This window comes from Lolium rigidum, unplaced genomic scaffold (assembly GCF_022539505.1).
Source record: "Lolium rigidum isolate FL_2022 unplaced genomic scaffold, APGP_CSIRO_Lrig_0.1 contig_17705_1, whole genome shotgun sequence".
In the NCBI taxonomy this organism is placed as follows: domain Eukaryota; kingdom Viridiplantae; phylum Streptophyta; class Magnoliopsida; order Poales; family Poaceae; genus Lolium; species Lolium rigidum.
The window spans coordinates 3,236-23,623 of NW_025899911.1; the positions used below are offsets into that span (position 1 = coordinate 3,236).

Below are 20,388 nucleotides of genomic sequence, written 5' to 3' on the forward strand. Positions count from 1 at the left end.
CAAGGAACACAAAATTTGCCGCCGGCGGACCACGAAAAGAGAGGAGATCGGTAAACTGTGACGTACTAATATGATAATCTGTAAACATAGTAATATCCTAATAAAATCAGTTCAAATTGAGGTGTAGTACGAAAATGATGTGTGAAATTGATTAGCTCACCTCGCTGACCAGCCGTGGGCGGGATTTCCCGGCGCTGGTGGACGAACCTGCTGTACATCCGTGGGCGGGAGTTGCCGGTGCTGGCGGACAAACCGTGGCGCTCCTCTCCGCCATGGGGAAGACCAAGATGGGGCGCGTTGTATTCCATGGGAAGAAGGTTCTGATGTGCCAGGGGAGAAATAATGGAGGCACGGGCAACCAGAAACAGAGGCGGAGGCGAGCACTGGAGCGGAGCGGAGGTCGGTTGGTCGGCGGGCGTAGGTGCTCCAATGAGGACGACGGAGGAGAGTGCGGCCAAATTGTTGGAAGCCCAGACCATGTTGGGCCGATCAGTGTCTCCGGGGCCCAATCAACGTGGTGAGGCTCAGATCAATCCTGGGAGTAGAAGCCCTACAACGAAGATCGGCCTTTACATGACGTGAATTCGTTCGTCAGTACCGATTCGGTGAGGCAAATAGATGCAGACTACTGGATTGTTCGATCAAACGGCTGAGAACGTCCGAGAGCTGTGGTGAGCTCATGGTGGTTCCATTATACTGTTAACTAATAATGAGAAATTACACCGTTGGTGTCCCAATGCCAGTTAAGAACAAACAAGAGAATTATTAAGACATAAAGACCAACCACCGGTGTAAGTCTAAAGGTCCCCATAGTTATACCCCCGTTGATTAACCATGAATTAATATAACATGAATCTAAGAATTGGGACATGATTCATGTTAAGCTCCAGCTGTCCCTCCTCCTACCATCATGCAATGATGACAACCTCATGCATTTCCCAACATATGTGTACTAATGTATCAGTACAAGAGATCATCATAGAAGATAACAAATACTTATATGCAAACATCAAAAAAATATCTCACAATTTCCAAGAACAAGTCACTACTCGAAAATTGACATAGAGCTACAGTACATCATGGGAAAATGATATATTTCCTCACACATTATGTTTGCCAATATATTATAAGGGGTAGATGAAGATGACGTAGAGGGTGATGATGAAGATGAAGATGACCACGTCGGAGGGGGGTGGAGTCCACCAGAAGCGATTCTGGCAGCGTTTCCCCCCTCCAATCTTCGCTGTCGGCGGCCTGCTAACTCTCTGTTTATGTGTTTTGAGCTCCGCCTCCGTAGCCTCGAGGAAACCCTGGGGTGTCATATATATATTATTTTTTAGATCAAAGGAAGTCTGTGGACGAAATATTGAGGCGAATCAGACGATCGAGGGGGAAAAACCCCCAAGTGGTGAGCCCACAGGGGGAGGGAGCGCCACTGGGCCTCTTTCGCATCCCATTGATCTCCTAGTGTCCCACTTCAGCTCATTTTGTTTGTCTCTAAAATTTCGAAGCGTGCCCCCAGACCTTGCCCTTTTTCGAGTCATGTAGCTCCTGGAAAGTCAAAAATACTAACAGAAACTGTTTTCTGCCGGACAGAGTTAAAACTAGAGTAGAGGAGATTGTTTAGAAAATCTCCGAAAACAATATAAAACATATAAATAACATTATATAAGATGCAAATATGTTGGAATATGTGTCAATAAAGTACAAAGTTCATGTATGCATTTTACATCAGTTTAGACATAAGAAATTATCCGTGGGAAGAGTATCATGTTTCATCTTTATTGCATCATATACATTTTTGTTGGCGTGGTTTGTTACGTTAGAGAAAATCTGGCGGTGACTAGCAGAGTCAATGGCCCCAACGCATGTTGCAACAATAAGACCGAACCAATCCCAAGAATCATGACTCACCCACCATCCTACAGCCAGGTGAATCTTGTTATTCCCTTCTGCTTCAAGGGAAAAGGAGAAGGGTCGCGGGCACCAAGAAGGCTCACGAGAACGGGTGATAACCTTACTAACCACCTACTCCCCCACTTTCCCTCTTTCCCATGTGTGCCCAAAGAGAGCGCCTCCCCATACACGCACAATACAAAACACCACCTCCACTTCTACTACTCCCAAAGCACACCAGCCTCCTCGGTTTCTCCGTCGCACACCAGATGAACTCTCCCCCTCCCCGACATCGATTCAGAGGTTGTTGTGTGGCGGGCGCGATGACGAGGGCAGCGATGTGGTGGTGGGTCTGGTAAGTGCGATTCTTTCAATCACGCGATCGAGGTTTTGATCCCATCTCTGCAGCACGGGATGGACCTTCATGTTTATCTTTCCTCCACTACCTCTCATTTGTTTTCGCAAATTAACTATTCTCTTTTGATCCGCCTCCGGTGATATACCAACGGCTCCATGTCGAGATTCCTCAGAAACGGAATTTGGTCGGACGGGGAACTCCATCGACCTGGACATAAGAAAATCTCAATCAACTTATGCTCCCTCCGTTCCCAAATATAAAACGGTATGGCCGTTTAATACAAAACATTTTACATTAAGGAAGTGAGATGGTATATTGTACTCCTATTTTTTTTTTTTTTGGTTTCAGCAAGTAAAAAGAAAATCAGCATTGCGTAGCAATACTCATGATTGTTGCAACCGGAAATGTTTTGTTACAATACGTGGCGCGCGCGCCCTACCCGAGCCCTTCCCTGTGCTGTCTCCCACGGTGGAGAAAATGCAAGAATCAATGCCCCCGGTGAAGCCGGCCCGTCCCCCAACGGCGACATCGAACCAACCCACGGGCCACCGACGGGTAGGCTCCCCCCACCTACGCCCCCACCGGCCAGCGAGCAACGGAGCCTCCGCCACCACGGGCACGGCCGCGGGCGGTAACCTCGCCTGCCACCTCCTCTGTCACCTCTTTCCATTTGTGCCGGAACAGAGCAGTCCCCACACAGACACACCAAACGCCACCTCCACTACCGCTCCTCCCACAGCAAAAGCATCCTCCTCCTCGGCCTCTCCGAGGCGCACTGAAGCCCAAAAACCCTCCCTGCCCGTCCCATCTCTCCTCTCCTCCGGGGCTAGGGTTTTACGGCGGGCGCGACGGCGCCGGCGCCGGCGAGTCTGGTAAGCGCGGCGGCGGGGTGTTTCTGTTCTGGGGCAGGGGGGCTTTGATCCCGTCTCCGCGGCAATGTGGGGTGGAATCCGCCGTTCGGGTGATCAGGGGACGGGGCGGGCGGGTCCTGCGGTCCGCTCGCCCCATGGGAAATGAGGTTTCTTGTTTTTGTTTTTTCGGGGTTCATTTTTTGGTCTGTTTGTTCATGCGGGTCGCGTCTCTGCGTCCGTATGGAGTGTGGTTTTGGCGGTGTTCATGCCAGTCTGGATGCCTTTTGGTAGCATTTGTATTTCTGTTCCGGTGAGTTTTGGATGGTCCTTGCTTTCTTGCGAGAGGAAAAAAATGTTTTTTTTTCCTTTTAGCTGTCGGTGTTGGGCACCAGGAATTGCGAATCATCCCTGAAGGATCGATGAATCTGCCCTTTATTTGGGTGGGTTTGCTCTGATTTTTGCCGAATTTAATGCTGGATTGATCTGGTTGGATTTTTTTTTGGGTGCTCTGGTATGGGTTCTTGGGGTTTTGGGGGCGGGTTTTGGGGAGCGTGTTTGTTGCGGTGTTTATCTGAGTTTTTATGATTATTTTGGTAGGGAAAAAATGTTCTTTTTGCTGTCAATTTCGGGGCAATGTGGATTCACACTAATCTTGGGAGGATTTATCAAATGTTTCCTGGGGTGTGCTCTGGTTAGAGTTTTCGGCATTTATCAAATGATTTTTTGCTGTCAATTTCGGGGCAATGTGGATTCACAAGAATCCAAGAAAATGGGCAAAAGGAATTTTTTTTAGCTAAAGTAAAATTTGATTTTGAGTGGCATTTCAGAAGCGTGAACATTTGCAGCTGTTGTATCCAAAATTTGACCTTCTATGCCTGCTGTTTTCTGAAACTTCTTAAGTCTTGCCTCTTGTTTGGTCCCTTTTTTTGTTGCTCTGGGTTTGCCAATTAATGGCATACTATTTGATAGTGGTTGTTTCTAGGTTCTTGTTGTTCGCTCATCTTTCTTATTTATTTATTCTTTTAACTGTATATGTGACACTGCTTTCTCCTGCCTGTTGCAGAGCGATGGAGGAGGACCAATCTGCAGTACTGGTCGCTGAAGGTTCCATCAAGAGCATCAAACTTAGCCTATCCACCGAGGCTGAGATAGTATGTTCTCCTTTTTTGATGGTTTTACTAGTGATTCTGGCATGCAGAGATGCATGCTGAACTAAAAACATATCAGTTTGATTCTTCTCACTGTATGCAACCTTTTATCTTCTGCAGTGTACTTACTCTATAAACGACTGTCCTGTTACTCATCCCAGTCAACTTGGGAATCCTTTCCTTGGCTTACCACTTGAGTCAGGGAAATGCGAGTCATGTGGTGCCTCTGAAAATGGCAAATGCGAAGGTTCGAAAACAACAACTTCTCATTAGTTTTTCTTCTTGCCGCAAATGTTGTCCTTTAGTGGCCAGTATCCCTGTTTCTCTTATTATACTGATAGAATTGATACAAACTTTTAGGGCATTTTGGGTACATTGAGCTGCCTGTACCTATATATCATCCATGCCATGTCAGTGAACTTAGGCAATTACTGACCTTGGTATGTTTGAAGTGCCGTCGTATGAAGAAAGCAAAGGTTTGTTTATGCCAAAATAGCTTAGTCTTACTCTGTTATTTTTCTACACAGATTTCCCTGTTTTGATTTAAGTCAACATATTTCATGTCTCAGGGCAAACAGAGCAATGGAAAGGAAAATGTGTCAGTAACGGCATGCCACTACGCTGACTGTCGGGTACTTGTCAACCCTATTCCTCTTAAACCTTCTGAATTTCACCTTGGTCTCTATTTAGTCCAAGTAATACTAGCTTACTGGTACTTAACTTAACCAAAAGTCCGGTTGAAGAGAGCATGTCCCACAATGCTTTTATAATAGCGTTGACTTGGTAATCTCAAGTATGATTGTAGGTTTGCCTTTTTTTTAATCAAATTGAAGTTATGAAATAAGGCACATAGTTGTTCATGATTGGGAAGTTTTTATCTATAGACCCTAGGGAAATGGAATGCCATAATATTGTACTTGATTCATGTTGTCACCGAAACTTACACCACACATAATCCAGTAGTGCTATCTATTGAGATTATACTATTGAAACTTGGAAGTCTTCCAACAACCATGGCATCAGAGACCATCATCAGTAACATTTTTTTATGTTAATCAGTGGATGGCTTCCTACTTTACAGCCTTAGTTTGCTGCTATGACAGTATGGCACGTGTTATGGGATGAGTGTCAACTGATGTTTCTCAACTTTATTTAGGCTCTCCCGGCACTATCTGTGAAGGAAACCAAGACAACAGATGGTGCATTTCGTTTAGAGCTGAAAGCACCCCCGAAGAAACACATGACGGAACGTTCTTGGAACTTCCTTGACCAATATGGATTTCACTATGGTGGAGCCTCCCACAATAGGATACTGCTTCCAGAAGAGGTAATAATCTCATCTTGTTCTGTTTTCAAGATGTTATTGTAGTTTCTTGGACGCTGAAGATCCAGCTAAGCATGGGTTTACCTACGTACTTTAAGTTTGGGCAGATTTTTTGCTGTTAGAAACGCACCAAAGAATCTCAAGAAAATTACGGTGCAGTACATCATGGTACAGTCACGCCCATGAGATTTCGGTACCAAAATCATGGTGTGTTCAAAAGTGACAAGTGGTACCGAATATATGTGAAGTATATATTTGCTGGCACCTTCCTTTTTCTGTTTCTCTGGAGCGGTACCCCATATCACTATGGGGGTATTTTGAGAGTATCTCCTAATCTTATCTCAAGAGATTAATTTGTGCCGCTTACTTTTGAAACACATAACATTGGTTTATCACGTATAGAACTTACACAGCATCCCTTGGCTGTAACTAGTTAATGTTAGTAAGGCCAAGTACCTTCATTTGATCATGTTAATTAATAGTTGATGAAAAACAATGCATTTCTTTTATGGTAACTAAGAAGTTGTCATCTCTCAGAAGTGGCATATGTACAGTTACAAGGGTGGTATATCATGGAATGTTAGTCTCTTGAGTGGCATGTATTGGTTACCCCTGAAAACACGGTAATGTCTAAAGCAAGGATCACAGAACCCAAGGGGCCCTACAGTTATCCCTTGATTATTTCTTACGGAGTTACTTATTTTTCTTTTGTAATAGCAACCTGCTACCTCATTTTTGTATTATTTGCCAGGCTCTGAATATATTGAAGAAGATTCCAGATGAGACGAAAAAAAGCTAGCTGCACGGGGATACATTGCTCAGTCTGGTTATGTGATGAAATATCTTCCAGTACCCCCTAACTGCCTCTATATTCCAGAATTCACAGACGGGCAGAGCATCATGTCCTATGTCAGTCTGGTTACTCAATCTTCGTGATTTTATTGACTGGTTACCTATGAATAATGTCCCATATTTTATTTGCTTCTTGTTTCAGGACATCTCTATATCTTTATTGAAGAAGGTACTTCAAAAGATAGAGCAGATAAAAAAATCAAGAGCTGGTCCCCCAAACTTCGAATCACATGATGTTGAATCAAGTGATTTACAACTTTCTATTGGCCAATACATACAGCTCAGGGGTACTACAAAGGTACGTGTCATGATTTTGAAGGAAGTAACCTAATTATTCATGTGTACATGGTAAAAAAATGGTGCATGAATTAAGATAGCTGCAAAACAAGCTCCAGCTGAAATCCATATAAAAAGAAGAAGTTCTAGCTGAAATGAACCAAGTTTGAGTCAGTCCTTCCAAGCTTGTTTCACTATCACCTAGTTAAGAATAGGATTACAATTGGTTCCATTAAACGGCATGATGCTTGTTTACATGAACAAGTTAGGAATGTTGATGGTATGAATGTATGATTGTGTATATCCTCGTTTGAGCTTTAAAACTTTCAAACTTCTTCCAGACAATCATAAGGAAGAGTTTCCTGAGCACTCTTCAGTTTTTATGGTTGAAACTCTTTCAGTTTCTTGAACTTGCCCACGTATTTTGTTACCATCAGAATTAGAGAACTCCTGCACATTTACAGGTGTTCTCGGTGTGCTGATCAAAATCTCTGCTTACAATAATTTATCATCGCCACTTGCATTTATTTTCTGATCAGATCCATTGGTATCTAATTTAGTGTGGTAACTTGGACCTCTTTGTACTGAAGGGTCCTCAAGACGCAAAGAGATATGCAATTAGCACTGATTCATCGCATTTATCAACAAAACAATGGTTAGATAAGATGAGGACATTGTTCATCAGCAAAGGGTCAGGATTTTCATCACGTAGTGTACTTACTGGAGATCCTTACATTGGAGTAGATGTAGTTGGCCTGCCTTCTGAAGTGGCAAAAAGAATAACTTTTGAAGAACAGGTTACAGACATCAACATTAACAGATTGCAAGAGGTTGTTGACAAGGGAGACTGTTTGACCTACAGAGATGGTGAAACAACATATGCAATCACTGTAGGATCAAAAGGATATACAACACTTAAAGTGGGTCAAACGATCAGTAGAAGAATCGTTGATGGTGATGTTGTGTTCCTGAACAGGCCACCTAGTACTCACAAGCATTCTCTCCAGGCATTTAAAGTATACATCCACGATGATCATACAGTCAAAATCAATCCCCTTATATGCTCTCCTCTTGCAGCAGATTTTGACGGTGATTGTGTGCATATTTATTACCCTCAGTCACTTGCTGCAAAAGCTGAAGCCTTGGAGCTTTTCAGTGTGGAGAAGCAACTGACGAATTCACACAACGGAAAAATAAACCTACAGCTAGCTAATGACAGTTTGCTAGCTCTGAAACACATGTCTTCAAGAACCATGTTAAGCAAAGAATCAGCTAACCAGCTGGCCATGCTTCTGTCCCTTTCTCTTCCTGCCCCTGCTGTGGTCAAGTCAAAGCCATACTGGACAATCTCACAAATATTGCAAAGTGCGTTGCCAGCAGAATTGACTTGTGAAGGGGACAGATTCCTAGTCAAGGACAGCACCGTCGTAAAACTGGATCTTGCAAAAGAATCCGTCCAGGCCTCATTCTCGGATCTAGTGTCTTCCATTAATTGTGTAAAGGGTCCAGGAGATGCACTCAAATTCTTAAATGCGCTGCAGCCCTTGTTGATGGAATTTTTACTTCTGGATGGTTTTAGTGTAAGTCTGCAAGATTTTAGTGTGCCCAAGATTCTGTTGGAAGAAGCACAGGAAAGCATAAAAAAACAGTCTGCTGTACTGGAGCAGTCAAGGTCCTCGAAAGGCCAGTATGTGGAAATGCGGGTTGACAACAATCTAAAGGACGTCAAACAACAAATTTCAGATTTTGTCGTGAAGTCCTCTCATCTTGGTCTTTTGATTGACCCAAAGAGTGACCCATCAGTGTCAAAAGTAGTTCAACAGCTTGGTTTTGTTGGTCTGCAACTCTACCATGAGGGGAAGTTCTACTCGAGCCGTCTCGTGGAGGACTGTTTCTCAAATTTTGTGAATAGGCACCCACCTGTTGGAAATGAAGTCCAGCATCCTCCAGAAGCTTATGGTCTTGTGCAAAGTTCATATTTCCATGGTCTCAATCCTTATGAGGAGCTGGTACATGCTATATCCACGAGAGAAACTATCGTCCGCTCCTCAAGAGGGTTGACAGAACCAGGAACTCTGTTCAAGAGTCTAATGGCCATCCTGCGAGATGTAGTTGTATGCTATGATGGAACTGTGAGAAACATCTGCAGCAATTCAATCATGCAACTTAAGTACAGAGAAGAAGACGCCACCGATTTTCCAAGTGATATAACTCCTGGAGAACCGGTGGGTGTCTTAGCTGCCACTGCTATCTCCAACCCTGCTTACAAGGCTGTCTTGGATGCTTCTCAAAGTAATAATACTTCATGGGAGTTGATGAAGGTAATAGCATTGTAAAGTATTGTAGAGTCAAATATTATATGCATTGGCAACTCAAGTTATGTCCTAACTACTGTTTAACGTGTTCTTAACCTAACAGGAAATACTTCAGACGAAAGTTAACTATAAAAATGATACGAAAGATCGAAAAGTTATCCTGTTTCTTAATGACTGCTCTTGTCCCAAGAAGTTCTGCAAAGAAAAGGCTGCTATTGCAGTACAGGGCTGTCTAAAGAAAGTCACTCTAGAGGACTGTGCCACTGATATCTGCATTGAGTATGTATACCTGTGCAGTCAATTTTAGAATTACTTCCATTTTAGTATTTGTTGTCATACTCAATTTTAGACCAACAATTACTCTAGAGGATTGTTTTTTAGTATTTGTTGTCATTTGCGCTGACTGACATAAATATGGCATTTTCATTTTCAGGTATCAGAAACAAACAAGTTTAGATGGAATTTCAGAAGCTACCCCAGCATTTGTTGGTCATATTCACCTTCAAAAGGTATTGTGGCGTTTTCTACTCCCTCCGATCCATAATAAGTGTCACATGGGAAGTATGTTTCTTTAAATGTAAATGATATATATCAACATATGCCTTTATGTATTTCTTGCAGGCGCATTTAGAAACGATAAACATTAGCACCGAGGATATTCTTCATAAATGCCAAGAAGTTTCTGTGAAACATGGGATGAAGAAAGGACATCTTGCACACCTGTTTAAAAAGATTACTTTCTCTACTTGGTAAACTATTTATTCTCTACTCTGCATTGATTTTTTTGTTACATCTTAGATGGCATAGTTATTGGTCTGGAACGAGGTAGGCCTAGCTTGTGGTGGTTGCTGGTTGTTGGTGGCGTAATAATGTTCCTTCAGGGTATTTTATACTTGGTGTTCTTGATCAAGATGGTAATATTTCTTTCAACATGGGAGCTGAATATTTAATTTAGTTCGTAACTATTTCCTTTCATGTTTAATACATAGATTCTTTAACATGCCTCTTAACATGCATGCATGTTGTGTTGCAAACATAAACTGAGACGAGGATGACAAGAATACCCTAGATGTTAGCAAGTAAAATATTTAGGGAGAAGGACGTTCCTGTGTATGAGAGGAGGGAAATCCTACTGCTAACCTTTCCTTAGTGGTTACTGTATTGTGTAAAACAAAAATCAACCCACCGACATGCATCCCCGGATTAAAATGCCAGCGGTGGCCGGTGGGTGAGTTGCTGCCTGCTGTCATTGATCTATATGATTTATAACCAACTCAAAATAACTGAGACAGCAAGTGAGAAGAAGATTGTTAACCTCAATAGTAGCAATGTCTTTGCCACCCAAATATTTTTTTCTCCATTAAAGTAGTATGGTCATAACAGAAAGAAAGGGTAGGTGATACTGTAATGATGAAAATGTTTTTCAACTGGTTGATGGTACTTAATACCCCCTCCAACAGTCCAACTGCAAATAGTAGAAATCCTTTTAGCTTTTTGTACAAGAACTAGGTTACACATGAAATGAATTTAGTGCCCTTGAATAATCTCACATAGACTACCCCTTCCTCTTACACAATCAATTTTCTCTTGTTGTTTGAATATTTATTGCAACCCTTAAACGTGACACCAACGGTGTAATTGGAAGTAATAAACTGTGCCAGTTACTGAATGACTTATACATGGAGTAGTCACCAGTTATATAGAATGTCTACATTGGCTTGTTTGCAATCAGAGGGAGAACATTGTTTTCTGCCTGTTCTTGGCTTAGCATGAGGTTATCTGTTCTGTAGTAATGACACTAGGACATGGTTGAGTTATGGCACTATGTTCTCAGCTGCAGTATATCCAATCTCTATCTGCATCCCAAATCAGTTTGGAGATATACATTTCAATGATTTGCTACCTTGCACCCCTGGGGCTGGGACATGGTTGCCTGGACACAAGTAGTATCAATATATTATCGTTTTGCGAATCATCACTCTTTTTTGACTGAAATCATCACTCTTTGTTATTAGCATACTGTTCAGTGTTGCCATTTTTATATGATTTACTGTTGTCTGTTTCATGTGACATAATCTCTGATTACTGATATTTATTAGAGTTAATCTAATGTGTAAATTTTCCTCCTTGATCCTGGCAGTGATTGTTCCTTCACACAAAAGCCGATTGATGGGAAGGTTCCATGTTTGCAGTTTTCTTTTTCTGAGGACATTCCTATGTTATCTGAATCCGTTGAGAAAGCTGTGAATGTGCTAGCCGATTCTATATGTGGTGTGCTTCTGGATACTATTATAAAAGGTACTTTAAGCTGCACAAACTAGTCTTCCTCCATGGAAATTTCGTTCACTGGATATTTCAAATTACAATCATTCTCTTGTTAAAATATAATTTCGTTCTCCTATCTTATTGGAAAAAAGATCTTATGTAATGCACCTTTTAATTTTTTCAACAAGGCTCGCATATAAATTACTACCTCCGATCCAAAGCTTAAGGCTTTTATTTTTTGGTAAAGTCAAACCAAGTAAAGTTTGACCAAACTTTTAGGAAAATCTATTAACAAATATGATATTCTGTAGATACCATATAAAAATATATTTCATTATCTACCTAATGATATTGATTTTGTATTTTACATGTTAAAGATTTTTGGCAAAAATTTGGTCAAACTTGACATAGTTTGACTTTCTAAAAATAATATAAGCCTTAAGCTTTGGAATGGAGGTAGTAGAGAATTTCATCAGTATAGTCAACTATAACTGTGTTCCTGGATGAGCCTATTGTTCTCAGTGGACTGGTAGTTCTGTATGCCTGTTCTTATGGTACCAGTGTAAGGACTGGCCGTTGGCTTTGTATCCAGAGTTCCTGTTCGTTAAGATCATTAGGGAGTACTGAACTCTGAACCCACCGAAGAACCAAAACAGTAAATTTTCATGCTTGTGTCTTCTAATGCCTATTCCTTTTGGGTGGTCCTTCTATGTACTATGTATACCGGCACGTTTTAGTGATGAATATGTATCTTTTTGTGTAATAGATGGCCACTTAACTGAGATTTTGGTACAGCATTTTACATATATAGTGATTAAAACAGATGATTCATATCTGGGCCTACAAAGTAACAGCATGTATACCGGTCATGCATGTGGCGGAAGATGGTCCTTGGCTCTTCTGAAACAACATGTTGTTGGTTGAACCATATGACGGATTCACGAAGTCGGAACATTTTAATGATGAATACGTATCTTTTTATTTAATAGATGGACTTAACTGAGATATGGTACAACATTTTCATATAGTGATTAAAACGGATGATTCGAATATGGGCCTACAAAGCAACAGCATGTTTCTCTTGGCATTTTGTTTTGGTTATCATTTGCAGTGCTATAGCTGTGATTTAGACATATCCTTTTTCATTTTTTGGATACCGCTGATTTTTGTGCAAGTTTATGCGCAAGAAATTGATATATGTACTCTTTTCAGCCCATTAATTCTTCTCAATTAACAATTTAGGTAGTGTTTAATAGATATGTGTGTGAAGGACTTTCAGCTCAACTATTTTTTTCATTTGCTCTCCTCTGCAGGTGATCCTCGAATTCAAGAGGCCAAAATTACGTGGGTTGGGTCTGATGCAACGTCTTGGGTAAAACACACAAAGAAGGCATCAAAGGGTGAGCCAGCAGTAGAAATTGTTGCTGAGAAAGGTGAAGCTTCGCAAAACGGTGACGCATGGAGAATAGTGATGGATGCATGCATCCCAGTAATGAACCTCATTGACACACGAAGGTCCATACCTTATGGTATTCAGCAAGTGCGGAAACTTCTTGGCATAGCATGCTCCTTTGATCAAGTTGTCCAGGTTCGCCTTCTTGCATCTGGAGAGTATTCTTTTGGCACTTTTTTTTGTAAAGCTGAAAAGGTGTTTTATTTAAGATCCGCCCTTTGGTGGCAAAGGTTTCAAATCACAGGTAGGGCTCCCTTTTTATGTAAATTAGAATGGTCTTCTAAAAATAGTCCCAAGATTCCCCAGAGAAACCAGCAAGCAGATGCAGTTCACTCTCCTTTCTCTCGTAGTAATTTTTGACTTGGTCCATTTTTAGTAAGTAGCTAAATACCCCTGCTTAGCTACGGATCAACAATTTTGACCGTCTCAGCATGTCAAACAATTGTTGCTATGCTCCATTGCGCTGGGCATTATCCCATTTCTTGTCCAATCCCTTGTCTAGGGGTTTGCCTGTGGGATCACTAACATTTGTATTTTTAGATTTGGAGTTGGTGGATGGGAATTAAGGATGCAAATGTCTTTCTTGTGACAAACTGTAAATTACCTCAAATAGTTTTCCCCAGTTAGACGAATCATTGCTACAACAGGTTTTCTTCGGGGCGCTAAGACAATTGCTTTCATTAGCACCATTCTTGGGCTCCATTGGGAAAATTTCTTTTTTGGTAATTCTTAGGGATGCTAAGACAATTGCTTTCATTAGCACCATTCTTGGGCTCCATTGGGAACATTTCTTTTTTGCTAATGTTTTGGTCCATGCTTCCTATATTTTTGTACCCCGTGTTCCATAGTTTTGTTCTGTGTCCAAATTGAATTCGTTCTATCGTGCTAGCCTCGTTCCATTTGGAGTCATGTTTTGTTCAACGGTTCATATATTTTGTTTTCCACATTTTTTAATTTTTTTCGCGTTTAGATTTGATTTGTTTCTTTGGGCTAGCCTTGTTCCTTTTATAATCATATTTTTGTTCCCCATGTTCCATAGTTTTGTCCCGCGTTATGATTTTGTTCCTTCGTACTAAGCCTTGTTCAATTTACAGTCATCTTTTGTTTCCCACAACATATGAGATTGTTCCTTACATGCCTCCAAGGTGTTCCTCGTAAAAAGTGGATTTTGTTCTCCTCAACCGATGGAGAAAATGACAAAAACTACCACAATTGAGGCAGTCGTGTCACATAACTACCAAACGTGTTAAACTGTATTCTGACTATTCGGGCCTATCTGTAAGGACTACGTGGCACGTGAAAACCTAACTGTAGTTTCATTTTGCAAAAATAACCTCAGAATATATTTTTATGTCACAGACAGATCCCATTCCCCACATAAAAAACCAAAAAAAAAATAGATAAATGAAGAAAATAGAAGTACTCATTTATGCTTATGCGATGCACCGATGAGCTGCCCCGCGAAAGCAGAGGACGGGGGCGGAGGAGCACCCACCGCACCGACGAGCTTGAGCCTGACAGGGGACGGGGCGGAGCCGCGGATGAGCTCGTGGTCGCTACCGGCGACGAGCTTTAAGGGGCTGGTGGGGGAGGCTCTCATGGTTTTCACCATGGGGATGGGGCGCGGTCGGTAGCGGCCAGAGGGAGATCTGGGGCCTCCGTCGATGGGTGAGATGCCGGTAGGGGAGAAGCAGGTCCGGCGCCCCTCCGCCGCTTGGTCTCCTGCCGCGTATGACGTGGTGTAGGCTGCAGTGGTGGGATTTTGGGCGGCGACAGGGAGGGGGGGGGTGTGGACAGCGCGGTGCTGGACGGACGGGATCTTGATGAAAAGGCTCGACGGCAGCGAGCCGTGGAGGTGGTTGTTTGACACGACTCGACGCCGGTGGGATCTCGCCGCCAGAGGGAGCCACCGTGAGCCGGGGAGAAGGGGCAAGGGCTGCTCCGGCGAGCTCTCTTGGGTCAACATAGAGGGGGACGAGGAAGATGTCGAATGGGACTTGATTGCTTTTTGGGAGAAGGAGATAGGGGGTCTTTTGTAAAATTAGCAGAAACATGTCATTTGTTTTTGCCATGTAGGACCTGACAGTGTGGGTTCCAGCTGCCAGAAACTGGATTAAAGCGCGCAAATTGGAAAATTAGTGCTCTTCGTCACGAACGGACCCCAATAGTGGTACTCATGTGACAAAACGAACACGTTTGGCAGTTATGTGACACGATTGCCTCAATTGTGGTAGTTTTTTGTCATTTTCTCCAACCGATGGGATAGTTTCTTATATGCCTCAAGTTTTTTCTCGTTATAAATGAGCTTGTCCCCCTCAACCTATAGTGTTGTTCCTCATATTACTCCAAGTTGTTCCTCGTTATAAATGATTTTGTTTCCTCAACCTATGGGGTAGTTCACTATATGCCTCTTGTTCCTCACTATAATGGGCTTGTTCCCATCAACCTATAGTGTTGTTCCTCATTATAAATGGTTTTGTTCCGCAACACTAAAACTTTGTTACCCTTAGTCGTGATTTGTTCCATAGACGCTGAATTTTTGTTCTCTTGGTAGTCGTGGTTTGTTATGCCGATGCTAGCCTTGTTTCTTTTTGCGCTCATGTTTTGTTCCACGGTCTCTATATTTTATTTTCCCCATATTTTATATGTGTTGGAATCGATTTTGTACTTCAAAGGAGACAACACATCTGTCCCATATGTGTACAGGTCTTGCACTTCACATGTAGTAACAGAATAATAAGAAAAAATCATGAGTCCTATTCATGTGCCAAAAAAAACTAGGACAGCTGTCTCTGTACGTACATGTACCAGAAAAAGAAGAAGCTAGGAGCAACCAAGGTAGCTGTACATCTATCGATCATGTACCTACAAAAAGCTAGCTAGCTAGTACTACATACGGCCATACAGTATTTATGTAGGAGAATATGGTACTCCAACTTTCTTTAGAGTAACTGTGCTCCAACTTGGTCACCAAGCAGTGCCATAATGCTCCGTTAATACTGTACTACTACTTTCTTTTTGTCTGGTTCAGTTCCTTGCTTATGTTAACAGCAGCGCACCAACACTGCCGTACAGTGAAGTCATGTCAAATACCGTTCAAAGTTTCGCTGGCAAGGTTCAATATTTTTTGAGCAAGAAATCCACTGTTTGCAAGTGTGCATGCATGACTGGCGGAGACAGACAACTGACTGTTGGGTGAGTGAATTGAATGGCGACCCGGATGGATAGCAGAAGCACAGCCGGCTGTGTCGGGCGCGTGAGCCGGCTGCCTGTCGCATGCGAGAGAGTGTGACTGCCCTATTGAATACCGAATTTTCCCACATCGAAAGATTAGACAAATGATGAGTTGTTTAAATACCGAGCCGTTTCTTACAGACGTACGAGCGATCTGAACGATTCCGGTACAGCTGAGACAGATAGCACGCGGACAACTGGGCCAACGGAGTTAAAGCCCATCTGCTGATTCTTCAGCGAAACGAGAGATAGCTGGCGCCAGCGAGGAGGACCCCCTACCAGGGAGAGGGGGGGGGGGGGGGGTCCTATTGAGATATTACTTGCTACTTTTTTCCCTGATGTATTCCAACGGTTTTAATGCTGATAGAGAATGTTGAATGCTAGACCATTCATTTAGGAACGACAAGTTTGGTCAATCTCTATTAAATTGCTACTAGATTTTGCGAATCCTTGGCTGTGTGTACATGGACTAATACCGCGAAGAAAGAGTAGTGTTATATATGCTGCGATCATCTATTCGTATATTTCTTTTGTCAGTCCAAGTTGGCCAGATTTACTTGACTGTACCTATACCACAGGACTAGCTAATTTTATTAGGGGTGAGTATTCAATTATTTTAGTTTGTAAAATATGGTTTTCCAGCAGATATGTATAGGTGTGACTAGCTAATTTATCATTCAAATTTGTAGGCATTAGTAGATAGTACCATCTTTAAGATCAGTCTCTAGTTAGTCGCAGCAGGCTAGTTCCGAGATGTATAACTACTTAGCAATTTACCTTTCATCCTGTTTAACTCAAGTGTAACGCAATGCTTATGACGTCAAACAATTTTCTGCAACAGTTTTTTGGTTGTGGATTTGGGCAGCGCCTTTTTGCAACTTTATCACCCTATCTTAATAGGTATTATTTTTCTTGATGATTTTTTGCAGCGCCTTTCGACAACTATGAAAACGGTTGCTAAAGGAATTCTTAAGGACCATCTGGTACTTGTGGCAAACAGCATGACATGCACCGGTAACTTGAATGGGTTCAACAATGCTGGTTATAAGGCAACCTTCCGTTCATTAAAAGTTCAAGTACCTTTTACAGAGTCCACCTTATTCGTAAGTTTATTTCTAAGATCTTTTGATTTGTTTTTTTATCACAACATGCACTATGCTGATGTCCTGGTCTTCTTTTGTAGACCCCTATGAAATGCTTTGAGAAGGCTGCCGAGAAATGCCATTCGGATTCATTGGGTTGTGTGGTCTCATCATGTTCGTGGGGCAAGCATGCAGCACTTGGCACTGGGTCATCTTTTGAGATTCTTTGGAACGAAAATCAGGTAAGCTGGTCTTTCAATCCACTTGAGCTTATTGTTCATATAATTGATGGAGCTTAAGCCTAATATTTATGTAGTCAAATTTATTGCCGTTTTACTACAACACTTAGCCTAAGTTAGATACTGCTATAAAGATCTGCTACTACATGATGTGGTCTAACAATGCTAAATTACACCTTTGTGCTTTAATTTGACTATTGCAGCTAAAAAGCAACAAGGAGTATGGTGATGGCCTGTATGATTTCCTGGCCTTGGTGAGGACTGACCAAGAAAAGGCTAGATACACATTCTTGGACGATGTGGACTACCTTATTGAAGACAACGCGTTATCACCAGAATTGGATGGTATGCCCACTTTTGACGATTGTCTTGAAGAACAGCCAACAGATCAAGGCAATTCATCTTGGAATGTCCCCGCGACAGTGGAGAATGAATCCGCTGATTGGGGAGGCTGGGGCGCTGAAAAGGCGAAGGATAAGAAGACTATGCCAGAAGAACCAGCTGGACTCAATACTTGGGCTGATCAGAGTGCTAAGAAGGATACAGATGGAGGCGGTCGTAACTGGGGGAAGCAACCAGCAGATCAAGATTCATCTTGGAATGTGCCTGCGGCAGTGGAGAATGAATCAGCTGATTGGGGGGGCGCTGAAAAGGCGAAGGATAAGAAGACTATGCCAGAAGAACCAGCTAGACTCAATACTTGGGCTGATCAGAGTGCTAAGAAGGATACAGATGGAGGCGGTCGTAACTGGGGGAAGCAACCAGCAGATCAAGGCATTGCATCTTGGAATGTGCCTGTGACAATGGAGAATGATTCCGATGAATGGGGCGGCTGGGGCAGTGAAAAGGGAAAGGATAAGAAGAGTTTTCAAGAAGAACCAGCTGAAATCAACACTAGGGCTGATCAGAGTTCTAAAAAGGATTCAGATGGAGGTGGTGGTAACTGGGGTAAGCAGCCGAACATGCCAGCATCACCATCAGTCAGTGCATGGGGCAAAAAGAATTCTGATGGAGGTGATGGTACCTGGGAAAAGCAAGCCAGCTCTTGCAAGAAAAATGTTGACCAGGCCTCTTGGGGAAACGAGCCAGTGCCACCGTCAAGAAATACATGGGACGACAAGGCGTCTAAGCCGCATACTGATGCACATAATGATTCCTGGGGAAGTGTGGCAGCTAATACTCGGACTTGTACTGCAGAAGATGTTCCTTGGGGAAGTACTCAAACTTCTTCTGTGGAGCATATGGATGCACAGAATGATTCCTGGGAGAATGTGGCTGCAAAGGCTGCTTCACCGTCAGATAATGCATGGAATGCTGCTCCAGTTTCCCAGGGAAATGAGAATTCAGAAGCAAAGGAGCCAGATGCTTGGGATGGCTGGGGTTCTGCTCAAGCCAAGGACTCCAGTACTGATGATTTGAACAAGAGCGATGCTTCTAACAACAGCAAAGGCTGGAAATCAGATGGATGGGCTGCCAAAGAAAGTCGGAGAGACCAAAGAGACAATCTGGGTAGGCCCCCAATGAGACCTGTGGAGAGGCCACCAAGACCACGGTTCGAACTACCAGCTGATGCAAAAACGATTTTACACGAAATTGAACCTATTGTATTATCGGTCAGAAAGATCTTCCGTGAATCATGGTAAATCATCTCACAATTTCTTGCGCTTTGTGTTTTTCATAGTATTGCTATCAAGTTTTTAAAAGGTCCTAACAGATCAAAAGTATGCGACATGCAAAACAGTTAATTTGTTTACACTGTCTTAAATATTTACTTTTATCTTTATCTTAAAATGTCGCAGTGATGGTGTAAATCTTTCCCTAGAGGATGAGAAGTTCATCAAGGAGAAGATTCTGGAGCACCATCCTGAAAAGGATAAGAAGCTGTCCTCTGAAACTGATCATATAGTGGTATGGGTTCTTGTGCATTCTATGTCTACCATGATACTCTATAATAGAGTATGAAATACAGCAATTTGGTTCATGGGTGTGTTATGGGCTCACTTTATTTGTTGCAGGTTAACAAGCACCACACGTTCCAGGAGAGTCGCTGCTTTTACGTGGTGTCATCAGATGGAACACAGACAGACTTCTCCTACATCAAGTGCCTGGACAATTACGTGAGGAAGAGCTATGCAGAAGAGCCTGCTGAACTGGTCTCCCAGATGTACTTCCAGAGGCGCAACCGTGATCGAGCACCAGCTGAGGCTTCTCAACCAACTCTAGCAGAGACCTCACAAGCCACTCCACAGGAGGCTCAGCTAGAGACTCCAGCCCCACTTGCAGAAACAGCTTCACAAGAGGCTCTGGCTTCTCCGTCAGCGACCCAGCAAGAGACCCCAGCGGCGACTCCTCAGGAGACTCCGGCAGTGACAGAGACCGCCCCAGCGGCGACTCCACAAGAGACTCTGGCAGCGACAGTCAACAAGTGGGCTGAAAAGCCAGATTCTGATTCAGCGTGGGGCGCAGGAGCCTCCGATGATAAGTGGGCCTGATGATGTCTTAGGCGTGGTGTAGAAGCAACTGAACCAATGTACATGCAAGCCTAGCTCTCATGTTAGCATGGCATATGCTAAAACCTTTCTGCTTTGCCCTGACTTACGTGTAGAGGGTTGACAGTACCAGTCTTTCAGACCTGATGGGCTGTGTTTCCTATGTCCCTTCCAGACGAGCTCTACATTCCGGGAGATGGAATCGTGTGCTGCCTTCTGTAGTAATCGAGACTAGTTTCGACCTGTCTTTGATCTCCTTGGTTGCTGGATATCATAGTTTGAATGATCTGATGCTAGTCGTATCTTGTGGTTGCTGTTTGTAAGGCTTCGTACCATCACTTTATCTGGTGCTGAAACTTACAGAGCTTCGGAGTTTGACTTGGTGCTACCATGTGACTGATAAAGGGCAGTTCCTTATTATGAACTTGTAGGCGGCCCTAGGCATTGTTTTGAAGGGAAATCAGCTTTAGGCATAGAACTTGCGTTAGGCTAACATGTTTGTTTTTGCTTAGGCTAACATGTTTGTTTTTGCTTACAGTCAAAACATCACAGTCAGGTGGTGCGCTCTTGCTGATGCGTTTGCTGTTGACGATCCCATCCTGGTTC

General features: G+C 42.8%; 1 pseudogene; it reads left to right on the plus strand.

The window, feature by feature from the left end:
- Window positions 1–2,943: 2,943 nt before the first annotated feature.
- On the plus strand, window positions 2,944–19,785 carry LOC124680499 (annotated as a pseudogene).
- Window positions 19,786–20,388: the final 603 nt, after the last annotated feature.